Source organism: Pistacia vera, unplaced genomic scaffold, assembly GCF_008641045.1.
Source record: "Pistacia vera cultivar Batoury unplaced genomic scaffold, PisVer_v2 Contig954, whole genome shotgun sequence".
Classification (NCBI taxonomy): Eukaryota; Viridiplantae; Streptophyta; class Magnoliopsida; order Sapindales; family Anacardiaceae; genus Pistacia; species Pistacia vera.
Window position 1 is genome coordinate 788,360 of NW_022196839.1, and position 13,279 is coordinate 801,638.

General features: G+C 35.6%; 1 non-coding gene across 1 annotated transcript; it reads left to right on the forward strand.

Annotated features, from left to right (window-relative positions):
* The first annotated feature begins 12,543 nt into the window (after positions 1-12,543).
* LOC116121006 lies at positions 12,544-12,649 on the forward strand. Its single transcript, XR_004126632.1, has one exon. It is a non-coding gene; the product is annotated as a small nucleolar RNA R71 (small nucleolar RNA).
* Positions 12,650-13,279: the final 630 nt, after the last annotated feature.

Consider the following 13,279-nt stretch of genomic DNA (forward strand, 5'->3'; position numbering starts at 1 on the left):
ATTGACTCTTTATAATAATGTTTATTTATCAATAAAGACATATTCTTCTCTATCGTGTAAGTCATAATTGTGTGTATTGATATATGTCCTTAGGATGGTAAAACCATGAAGAGGGTATCACGTGTCTCAAATTTTGATAATGAGAACCCTATGATCACATATGGTGGCCATTCTAAAAATGTCCATAGCCCCAATATTATTCTAACAAGGGACACAGATAATACAGTAAGGCTATCATAGTGTTGAATGACCTTGTCGAAAGACAGTGAATGATCTCACTTGTTAAGGTTGTTTGCCGGTGCAACGCATGGGTGCTTGCTATAGGCAAGTTGATTGGATAGACCCACCAGAGGATTCCATACGGATGGTAACCCAAGTGTCTATAGAATAAAAGTGTCTAACGAATGGTGGTGCATCTGATCCTAAGATTTGAGATTACCGGAGCGTCTTGTGCACCAATTAGTGTAGTTTGACACTAGCACAACGTAGTTCTATTCGAAAATATCAAAACGGTTGTGATTGGCTACATTAAAGAGTGTATCAAGACTATAGTGGATCGACAAAGGATTCATCACTCTCGAGTACGGGAGAAGTTATCTCACTATGCAATTCAGTAAATGGCAATAACACTAAATCTGTGGCCACAGTGGGATTGAGTTGTTGCTTGGGATTGAGTTGTTGGTCAATCCAATTTATTATTCCGGTCATTGGTCCAGTAACTGAATACAAAGATATCAAGGATATCTGAGGTTGACACTACTTCTGTATCTCAGCGTTGATGAGATAACGAATGATGAAAGGATTTGATTGCATGGTAACCATATCGTTGATAGGTAGCTATTTCGCTAAATCCGAATGTATCGAGTGGCCATGATGCCTTTCTAGGGGTGAATCTTGGTCTATTTGTAGTGAGACGATTAATTGGTGTCAATTGTGAAACTACACACTACCGATATGATAAGGAACCTACGGGTCACACACTTAGAAGATAGTTTAAGGATGACAACATTTTGGAAATGTATATTCATCTTTTAGATGAATGGGCTTATTAGTAATTTTGCTATATAATTAAATTTACTGAGGTTATAGCCTATGTCCAATTTCATTATTGGAGTAATATAGCAAAATTATAGATTTAATTATTAGAGTTAATATTTATATTTATATTGATATTAGAACTAAATCATTAAATTGGGTTAATATGCACCTAAAGTTTGGGTTAATGCCAAACTTGAGGGGTGGAATGGATATTTACTTTATTATTTAAGTAAAGTAAACTTAGGTTCTACTAACGTAATTGATTGATAGTCGTGCAGTGCAATTGACAAGAAATTTTTCTCTTCTTCTCAATTTCTCATCTTCCATAAAGCCAATAATTAATGCTAGCAAAATTAATTCTTGGTCATTGTTGTACTATCTTCGTGTGGATGACATGAGTTCGACTCCATTCTCGAATCGGTAGCGAGTTCGTATTCAGAGACATTGAAGGAGCCTCTTACGTTTGTAAGTAAATCTGAATCCTTGTATGGATTTGTTATTATACTGATTTTATAATATATGTAAACATTATAATCTATTCCCAGATTTTTGGGATTATGTAAACATTATATATAAACATTATAGTCATTGTTGTATTGTCCTCGTGTGGACGATGTGAGTTCGACTCCATTCTCGAATCGGTAGCAAGATCGTATTTAGAGATATTGATGGAGCCTCATACGTTTGTAAGTAAATCTGAATCCTTGTATGGATTTGTTATTATACTGATTTTATAATATATGCAAACATTATAATCTATTCTTGGAGTTTTGGTAACAAGTAATTGATCGATTTGTTTTTAAACTAATTTTTCCATTGCACAAAACCGATCAGTTGCTTACACTCAATGGGGGTGAATCATGACACATTGGTCAAATTGAAACAATATATATTATATATCTCCCCCTTCCCTCATGCCCTTTTTCATCATTTTTTTTTTAAATTCTTTTGAACATAATCTCAAAATTTTTGAATTCTTTTTCGTAGCAACTTAGATCAAATGGGCAAATTCTCTCAGGAAGTAAGCAAGTGTAGCTTTCACACTTGCTAGGAGGTAGCCCTCTAAATGATAGATTTTCCAAATACACGTAGGGGTCTCTATATCTTAGAAACCTACTCAAATATGACTTTCACACTTTAAACAAGATAGCTCTTTCACAAGGTGACAAGAATCAAGCAATATGCACTCAAGGATGCAAGAAAGTCATTATACTTCAAGAGATGAAAAAACAAGGTGGACACCACAGTCATTGCATACATTTCACAAAAGAGAAATATTTCCAATGATACTACGCAAATTAAATACACTTGCAATTGTAAAACAAGAGAATTTTCTCATGATCTGATATAAAAGAAAACATAGTTCTACTCAAGTTGAATCAGTCCAATGGACTTCCTCAAGTTCACAAATGTTTGAAATTCTAAAGCCTTTATAAACAAGTCAGCTAGTTGAGAGTTTGTGTTTATATGTGTAAGAGTGATGACCTTCTCTTCAACTAAGTCTCTAATAAAATGGTGCCTAATGTCAATGTGCTTAGTCTTAGAGTGTTGTACTGGATTCTTAGAAATATTGATTGCACTAGTATTGTCACAGAATACAGTTATACACTCTTGATCACATCCAAAATCACATAAAATTTGTTTAAGCCACAAAACCTGTGTACATCAGCTTCCTACAGCAATGTATTCAGCCTCAGCCGTTAAAAGTGAAATGGAATTCTGGTTCTTGTTGTACCATGTCACTAGATTATTTCCCTAATAAAAACATCCTCCTTATGTAATTTTCCTATCATCCAAACTTCCAACCCTGCCTGCATCACTGTAACACCAAGGTAGAATTAGTATCATATGCAAACCACAATCCAAAATCACATGTACCTAAGACATATTTCATAATTCTCGTCACTGCAATCAGGTGTAGTTCAGTTGGATCAACCTAAAGTCTAGCACAAATACCTACACTAAAACACAAGTCAGGTCTGCTAATAGTTAAGTACAAAAGACTTCCAATCATGCTTCTAAATAGTTTATTATCTACCTTCTGCCTGTTTTCATCTTTGGACAATTTAAGTGTATAAATCATTGGGGTTTTAGCATGTTTGGCATTTTCAAGACTAAACCTTTTAAGCATGTTCTTGGCATATTTAGTTTGAGACACAAACATACCATTGTCAAATTGTTTTATCTAAAGTCCTAGAAATATACTCAACTCACCCACCATGCTCATTTCAAATTCATTTATGATTAAGACTACAAATTCATCCAAATAAGTTTGAGATATGGATCCAAAAATAATGTCATCAACATATATTTGTGCACACAATAACTCACCATTACAATGCTTAATGAAAAGTGTTTTATCAACATTACCTCTCTTGTAGTTGTGTTCAAGGAGAAAGGAGGTAAGCCTCTCATACCATGCTCTTGGGGCCTATTTCAACCTATACAATGTTTTCTGCAATTTGAATACATGGTCTAGCTTGTGAGGATTCTGACACGCAGTAGGTTGCTCCACATACACTTCTTCCATCAGCATGCCATTCAAGAAGACACTTTTCACATCCATTTGGTAGAGCTTCAACCTTAGACAATAAGCAACAGCAAGCAATAATCTGATTGATTCCAATCTGGCCACTAGAGCAAAGGTTTCGTCAAAATCTATTCCTTCAACTTGGGTGTATCCTTGTGCAATAAGTCTGGCCTTGTTTTTGACAATGTTCCCAAACTCATCAAACTTATTTTTGAAGATCCACTTGGTTCCTATAACATTTATACGTTTAGGTCAAGGAACCAAGCTCCACACATCGTTTCTCTCAAACTGTTTAAGCTCTTCATGCATGGTAGCAATCCAACAATCATCCTCTAGAGCTTGTTTTGCATTCTTTGGTTCTGTAAGAGAAACATAACACAAGTTATTTATTTCATTCAACCTTTTTCTTCTAGTTACCATTACCTCTTTGGGATTTCTAATCACAATTAATGGTGGATGAGCTTTCTTGATCCAAAAGGGTGGTTCTTTGGCTTTGGGAGTCTTTCTCTAAGTGATTTCATCAAAGAAATCAACTATCAAATCAGGTCCTGGCCTTTTGGAAACTGGTCCTTGTTGGGTAGCCAAGGTGGTCACATCAGGTTCTGGGGTGATCTCCTTAGATTTATCTTGTGTTCTAGTCGAATTCAAAGTAAGCGCACCAACTTGATCAATGGTCACCTCAACTAGGGCAAACATATCTTCAATTTCATCTTCCTGTGAGAACTATGAGTAATCTTTTGAATTAGAGAAAACCACATTAAATGACTCAATAATATGTTTAGTTCTCATGTTAAAGATCTTATAGGCTCTACTATTTGAAGAATATCCAAGGAACACACCTTCATCACTCTTTGCATCAAATTTCCTTAAATGATCTCTAACATTCAAGACATAGCACTTGCAACCAAAGACATGAAAATATGAAAGATTTGGCTTCTTACCTTTCCACAACTCATATGGAGTTTGTGATGTACCTTTCCTTAAGAACACTTGGTTTGAAATGTGGTATGCAATGCTAATTGCCTCGGCCTTTGTTGGCAATACCTTGGCATTTAACATAACTCTTGCCATCTCTTGAAGAATTCTATTCTTCCTCTCCACTACACCATTCTGTTGGGGTGTCTTTGGGGTAGAAAATTCATACCAAATACCTTGCATATCACAAAAGTTAGAAAAATCAGAATTTTCAAACTCTCTCCCATGATCACTCCTTTGTTCCACCTGTAACCTTTTGACAAGACATTTAAAGACCTCAAATCCATCAAACTTCTCTCTTAAAAAATCAACCCATGTAAATCTAGAATAGTCATCTACACAAACAAAAAAAATATATTTTCCCTACTGAACTTTTAGTTTGCATAGGACCCATTAGATCCATATGGACGAGTTCTAAAACACCAGAGGTTGTTAACTGAGTTTGTAAGGACTTTTAGTCTGTTTACCTTGTTGGCATGGGTGAAGCACTTTACCTCTAGGAAACTCAAGTTTAGGTAGTCCTTTGACAACATCCTTTTTGGAGAGTTTCATTAGATCCTTGAAGTTCATATGCCCAAGTTTTTTGTGACAAAGATCCTCACAATCTGTTTTTGAGCTTAAACAAGAAAGTTTGTTAGACAATAAATAGCAATTATCATTAGATCTCTTTCCCTCTAGCAAAGAAGTACCATCACCATTCAAGACTTGACACATATTCTTTGAAAATTTCACAATACAATCTTTATCACAAATTTGACTAATTCTTATAAGATTTGCTTTAAGTCCTTCAACATAAAACACATCTTTAAGCATTGGAAAGCCAAGAATGACAATAGAACCTTTTCCAAGAATCTTACCTCTTTTACCATCTCTATAAGTTACATGACCAACTTCCCCAAATTCAAGATTAGTCAATAAAGATTTGTTACTTGTCATGTGTCTTGAACAACCATTGTCAAAGTACCACTAGTCATTTTGCAAAGCAAGTAATGAAGCATGAATAACTAGACAAATAGTGTTAGAGTAGATGCCCTAGAGCTAATCAATTATTGTAGAATTGACTCTTTGTAATAATGTTCATTAATCAATAAAAGGCATTTTATTCTATATCACGTAAATCATTATTATTGCAATATGTATTGATATATGTCCTTAGAATGGTAGGACCGTGACGAGGGTATCAAGTGTTTCAAATCTTGATAGTGAGAACCCTATGAGCACATACGGTGGCCATTCTAGAAACGTCCGTAGCCCCAGTATTATTCTGAACTAAGGGCACAGATAATACGGTAAGGCTATCATAGTGTTGAACGACCCTGTCGAAAGGCAGTGACTGATCTCACTTGTCAAGGTTGTTTGGTGACAACCTGGTGCAACACATGGGTGTTTGTTGTAGGCGATTACACCACAGCAAGTTCACTGGACTGACCCACCAGAGGATTCCATATGGATGGTAACCCCAGTGTCTATGGAACAAATCCTCTAACGAATGGTGGTGCATGTGATCCTTAGACTTGAGATCACCGGAGCGCCTTGTGCACCGATTGGTGTAGTTTGACACTAGCCTAACGCAGTTCTTTTCAGAGCTGTCAATACGGTGGTGATTGGCTGCATCAAGGAGTGTATCAAGACTATGGTGGATTGACAGAGGATTTATCACTCCCGGGTACGGGAGAAAGTTATCTCACGGCGCAATTCAGTATATGGCAATGACACTAAAACTGTGGCCACAGTGGGATTGAGTTGTTGCTCTATCCAGTTTATAATACGGGTCATTGGTCCAGAAACTGAATAAATAATATCGAGAGTAACCGAAGGTTGACACTATTTCTATGCCTTCGTCTCGTCGAGATAACGTATGATGAAAGGATCGAATTGCACGGTAACCATATCGTTGACAGGTAGCTACTTTGCTGAATCCGAATCTATCGGGTGGCCATGATGCCTTGCTAGGGGCCAATCTTGGTCTGTGTATTAGTGAGACGATTAATTGGTGTTAATCGCAATACTATACACTGCCGATATGATGAGGAGCCTAAGGGTCACACACATAGAAGACAATTTAAGATGCAAGAAGAAAGAAGGGCGTTTTCGTCTTTTAAGGCGAAAGGGTATTTTGGTAATTTCACAGTGCAATTAAATTTGCTGAGGTCGTAGCCTTTATTTAATTTGTTAGAAAAATTAAATAAGTGAAATTACGTTTAAATGTGTGTTCGCACATATTTAAATATATTATCATTATTGTTAAATGTTAATATATATTAATTGATTTTAATTGAGATAACGATGGAAAAAATAAAAATATTAAATTGGGAGTGTTTGGCAACATGGGGCGTTTGGGTTGGAGCCCAAGCCTATTCCGTATGGGATTAGGGCAAATTGTTTTTTACTATAAAAAGAAAAATGTGTGATTATTCAATTAATCTTTGATTTATCTTTTAAAAGAAAACACACACAAACCCCCTCTCAATACACTCCCACGGCAGAAACAAGATTGCCCAAAATCAATTTCAATTGATTTGCTTTTCTTCTTAATCTTGAAGCAAAAGAGGATCTAGCAAATCCCTCTTTGGTTCTTTTGAGATTGTCTTCGTGTGGACTACGCAGGTTCGATCCTACACTTGGATCGGTAGCAAAACATTCATCGATAAATTTGGAGGAGCCTCCAACTTGCGTTTGTTTCTCTTAACTCATGTTTAATATTTCTACAAATTCTTATTATGATAAAATTGTATAACTATACCCTTGATCTTGGCTCATGTAAACAATCCTGTTATATTATTTTTTTTTTTTTGTTTCCGCTGCGTATACGGGACTGTTTACTAACAAATAGCACCTAACTTAGGCCTCCACACTTTTTTGTTTTTGGAAAAATTATTCTAGTGTGGTGACCTGAGAGCTAATGTGGTGACTTTGAAGAAGAAAACTCATGATTTCCAATGCATCTTTTTAAATAAGATGTTAGTTTAAAGCAATTTGGTCTAATGTGTCCTTTCTTGTGACAAAAATGACATATTGGTATGAAATTTTTTACCTTCAATATCTACTCACACGGTTCTACAACAGCTTTTGAAACTAATTTAGATGCTTTAACAAAGGTGGTCACATTGGGTTTGGAGGTGCTCGCACTAGGAGAAAATGTCAAACTTGCTTTATCACCGAAAGTCTTCCCTTATGCAAGAACTTCATCCAGCTTGTATGAACCTGCATTTAACCTTTCAACAATGGCCTTAGCCTCAGTTAGTTCATTTAAAGCTTGATTTAACAAAAGTTCCTTGTTGGACAAATCAGAAGATAATGCTTTCAACTTATCATTCAATATTTTCTTATCTTCTATCAAGGAGGTTTTTTCATATTCAAGTAACTTAGTCTTCTTGATACCCTTCAACCATGACTCATATATCTTATCATAAGCCCCATGTTGCTTTGTATAGACATTACATGAGTCATCCGAGGACACACTATCACTGTCCTCTTGGTTCACTACAAAGGCCAAGTAATTTTCATCTTCATTAGAGTCATCACTTCCACTCTCACTATCGTCACTCTTACTTAGGGTGGCAGCCATAGGTTTACCCTTTTTCTTTAGAGTGTTGGCACACTTAGACTGAATATGACCATACCTCTCACACTCAAAGCATTTTACACCCTTGCTTTTCTTTTTATAGTCTCTCAAATTTTTTTTCGAAAAGGCACCCTGACCAGATTGGTTAGAAAACTTTTTCACAAAGGATTATTTTCCCTTTTTAGCCACATTTGGCTTTCTCATATTCTTTTTCAAAAATTTTGCAAAATTTTTTGTGAGAATGGTACATTCATCATCATCCACAACACTTGCATCAATAATATCAACGGGTTCATAATTTACCTCATGTTTCAACACAAGACCTATACCTAATTTCTAGTCCCATCTTTTCAAGTTTAGCTTGAAGGCTTGCTGAGAGCCAATCAATTCATCCAATTGCATGTTGATGCGTATTTTTGACAAACATGCAAATGTAGCAAGTGCACTAGTCACAAAAAGTAATAAAGTGATAAGTAGAGTATCATTCCCACGAGGATAGAGTTATTAAGTACCGATTTCTCTAGTTTAAGTCCTAATTGAAGCAACAATAAATTGGATTGATGGAAGATTAACAAACTAAATACAAATACAAAACCCAACAACTTAGCTAATTAAAAAAATGCTAAAAAATGCTAGGGTGTTGATTTCACCTAGATACGCTAACCCAAATCATAGAATCTATTACCTAAGTTCTAATTCCTTGATTGAAAATCAAATTCCCTAAGTTGTAAAACATACATTCTTAGGCTATATTTTCCTACTTATCCCTACTAAGCTTCCGTACCCAACAAAATGAAGATTAATAGTTCAAAGTCTCTTATGCTTTATGGAATTCTATCTAGATTTCATAGATCGCGTTTATCTATCTCTAGTTTTTGCTCAACTTATGGTATTTATCCCAAGAGGCAAAATCACAAATCACTTCTCAGTCTCATTGTGAACAACATACATTTGAATGGTGATTAAGCATCCAAAACTCATTAAGCAAAGAGATAAACACTCAATAATAAAATTGAAACTCAAAGTAATTCAAAACATATAAATTTGAATCATTGTATCAAAGTTACATCAAACCCTAGCTAAACAACTTAGTTCATACTCAAAAACAAAACAAAATAACAAAAACAAAGTAAATGAAGGTTCATCATTGAAAAACAAGCAAAAGATGGATACATTTTCTCTAATTTGAAGCCCAAATCTTCAATAATCTTCTCCTTCCATGAGTTGCCTCCCAAATGACAAAACCAAGACCTCTTTCCCTTCCTTTTCGTGCTAATTTATACCTCTTTCACTTAAGGAAGAAGCCCTAGCAAGCCAAAACGCGTCGTTTTATTTTTCATATCTAACGCAGTTTCGCCTTGGCGAATATTTTTCCTTGTTGTGGCGGGGATCTTTCGGGCCAAACTTGAGCATGCTAGATTCTGAATCTGGAAAGTGATAAACATATAAATTGTAGCCCTTTCAATTATCTATCTTTCTACTCATTCAAGAATCAGCCAGATCAAAGGTCTACAGCTCAAGTTATGGAAAAAATACTAAAGCATGTCCAAAGACGTTTTTCTTCAGTTTCTAACATACTGTTCACAACTTCAGGCCAAGTTTTTACCCTTGTCCAGTTAGAATTAGGAAAAACATTATCAAATACCCCCAAACTTAAGATTTGCTCGTCCTTGAGCAAAAAGGAATAAAAATCAAAATAGAGAGAAAGATAAATACCTAGATTGAATCACAATGCAAGTCTCAGAAATTGTTGGTACATTATTACCAAAAAAAAAAAAAAAAAAAATGTTCAACACTCCAAGAAGTCATAAACTGAATTGACCATCTTTCTCTGTTAGTCCCCTAAGTAGGTAATCCCACTGCAGTCCACCTTCCAACTTCCTAGATTATTTTATGCAGAAATATAAAGTTTATCAAATGGTGGAAGACTCCATAAGCCTAAGTATCGAACAACTCTCCACTAATGTGGTTTAGACATCACTAAGGATCAAAAAGTCTTTGCAAGGTTGTAACATTAGGCTCAGGTAGTGGACTCCAAGGAAAATGATAGGATAAACAAAGTAAGAGAACTCGGTTTTCTCATGCAAACACTAAGAGCTACATCAATCTCCACTTTCTTTCTCAGCCACCAATCAAAGTGTCAACCATTTTACAACCCTCAAACTTATGCATTTCTTATTTTTTATTTTGAATTGAACCAAAGACATTTTTTTCTCTTCTTTATTTTTTTTATTTTTTTATTTTTTATTTTTTGCAATAAAAAATATTTACAACACCATTGAGGTCTATTGCCCCTTCTTCCTGCCTTTTTTGCAACACCCAAACTTAAGATTTTGGTCCATCACTTATTCACACACCTCTCAAAGCTCTTTTGTGTCATACATTATGTCCATAGTTCTCCTAAAGGGTATGATAAAGTGTTTAGGGTATAGGGATTGGACAATTTTTTGGTTTGCAAGGAAAATAAGGCAATGATAATCTCATAAGGCTCAAATGGGTGACTAGGGAAAGATTCATTCATGGGTCTGCTGGAAAGGCTCAAACGTTCTGAAAAATGCCTAAATCATTTCCTCAACAATGTCTAATCCTAGAATTTTGCCTCAAGCAATTCTTAACTAGGTTCTAGAGTCCACCAACATTATCAAGACTTCACCTAACTACATAAAATGAATCTAAGCATGCTGAAAGAATGAAAATGATGGTTGAACCACTCAACAAACCTCTAGAAAAAAAAAAAAAATTTAATCAACGAACATAAACTTGAAGCAATGCTTAGCATTTTCCATAAATAATATCCTAACAATCCTAGTCTCATTATAGACTTATGCAATTCATCTAGGCAACAACAACACAACACACAAAAAACACACTAAACAAATAACCATCAAAGAACTTAAAACAAAAAGAAACACAATTTCGAGCTAAAACACACAAACAAACTAAACACAGAAAATTTCAAAATTTTCCTACCCCTAAACTTAAAATGACACTGTCTTCAATGTCACACCATAAAGAACAAGGAATAAAGAAAAGAGAAGGGTTAAGAAATACTCCCCTAATTAATCCGCGAAGTGTGTCCTTTATGTTAATGCCCAACATCCATTCATTATCTTCATCGTCATAAGAATCTGTCAAAACAAGAAAACTCATGGTGCACCAATTTGTTAAAACACATTACAGATTAGTAAGGGAAATATCAAACCTCATCAAACTAAAATCAAAGATCTAAAATTGAAAATAAACTGAAAACACTTAGGTTGCCTCCCAAGAAGCGCTTTATTTAAAGTCGAAAGCTTGACTTTCCCATGGTCCTTCGTCAATCTGGATCCTTGTGGGGTGCTTCACTTCCCATTGCCACCTCTTGGTATTTCCTTTGGAATTTCGGGCATTCTTATAAGCATCTTTTTGGAACTTCAAATTTGTATATGCGTACTTGAGATGAGATGGTGATTGGTTGAGTCCAATGTTTGGAGTCTTTTCCAACACCAATTTTGACTTGTGCGCATTTACACCAAATTCCTCAAATTGTTCCTTGTGAGGTGAGTTGCTTGGTTGAAATTCCCCTAAGTATCTTGCACACCTTTTTGCTTTGAGATTTTCCTCTTCATTAGTCTTGTCTTCATGTTCTTCCAACTTTTCTTCATTGTGAGGTTGCTCCAACACTATACCTCTCCTCAATGTTATGACATTTAATTCTTCTTTAGGATTTGTGACCATTGTGCTTGGCAAAGAACTTTGAGATCTTTCTGTCAATTGTTCAACCAATTGCCCCACTTGAACCTCCGAATTTCGAATGGACACTCCTTGATTTTTGAAGTTTGGGCGTGTCTCATTCATAAAACTTGTGGTTTCTTGCATGAACTTTTCAAAAATATCTTCCAATTTTGACACTCTCTGCTCTACCAATTGAAGATTCACCACTAGTTGATGGTTTGGCACCGTCCTTTGATTTAATTGATTGCTTTGATTGCTCCAAGACAAATTTAGGTGATTCCCCCAACCAGGGTTGTAGGTGTTAGAGAATGGTTCATTTTGCAGCCTTTGTGAACAAACCATGTAATTCACTTGCTCGGTTGTTGAGAAGAACTGGTTTCCATCTTGACATTCCACACTCTCATGGTTTCCTGCACAAAATTCACAAGTTATAAAAGGTGAGTGAATAGAATTTACATTCATACCTCCCAATTGGCTTTGAAGTGATGCAATTTGGGCAGATAATGTGGCAAACGCATCGACTTTATGTAGACCCACTGTTCTCTTCGACATTGCTCTCTCATTAGGTCTTTGGTAGTTATTGTTGGCCATCACTTCAAGCAATTCATAAGCATCTTCTGGGGTCTTGTTATTTAAGGCTCTGCCTGCTGCCACATCTACCATAATTTGAATATTTGGTAGCAACCCATTGTAAAATGTTTGGACTTGTATCCAAAACGGTAGACCATGATGTGGACATTCCTTATCAACTTCGTGTACCTCTGCCAAGCTTCATAGAGTGATTCATCATTGCCTTGCATGAAAGAGATAATGTCGTTTCTCATTTTTGCTGTCTTTTTTGGTGGGAAGTATTTTGCAAGAAACTTCTAAGCTAATATGTCCCATATGGTGATTGTCCCAGCTGGGTGTAACATAAGCCAACCTTTTTCCTTATCTCTCAGTGAAAATGAGAACAATTTCAGCCTAATTGCATCATCAGTCCTTCCATTAACCTTGAATGTGTCACATATCTCTAGAAAGCTAGCGATATGCAAAATTGGATCCTCATATGAATTTGTACCAAATTGGACTGACTGTTGGATAATCTGAATTATTGTCGACTTAATCTCAAAGTTCACTGCAACAGGTGACCTTGTAATACCATAATTGCATTCTTGCACCGTTGGTCGGACATAATCCATCAACGTTCTATGTACTTCTGCCATGATCTCCACATGCGCTATAAGAAACAGTTAATTAACCTTAACTACAAAATAAAAATAAAAACTACAAACAAAAGAACTCAAGCTTAAGACTATACAATATTTATGATTAACTACAAAAATGAAATAAAATCTTCAATTTAGCACTACATTAGATACTATCAATATTAATAATCAACTATCCCCGGCAACGGCGCCAAAAACTTGATGCGTATTTTTGACAAACATGCAAATGTAGTAAGTGCACTAGTCGCA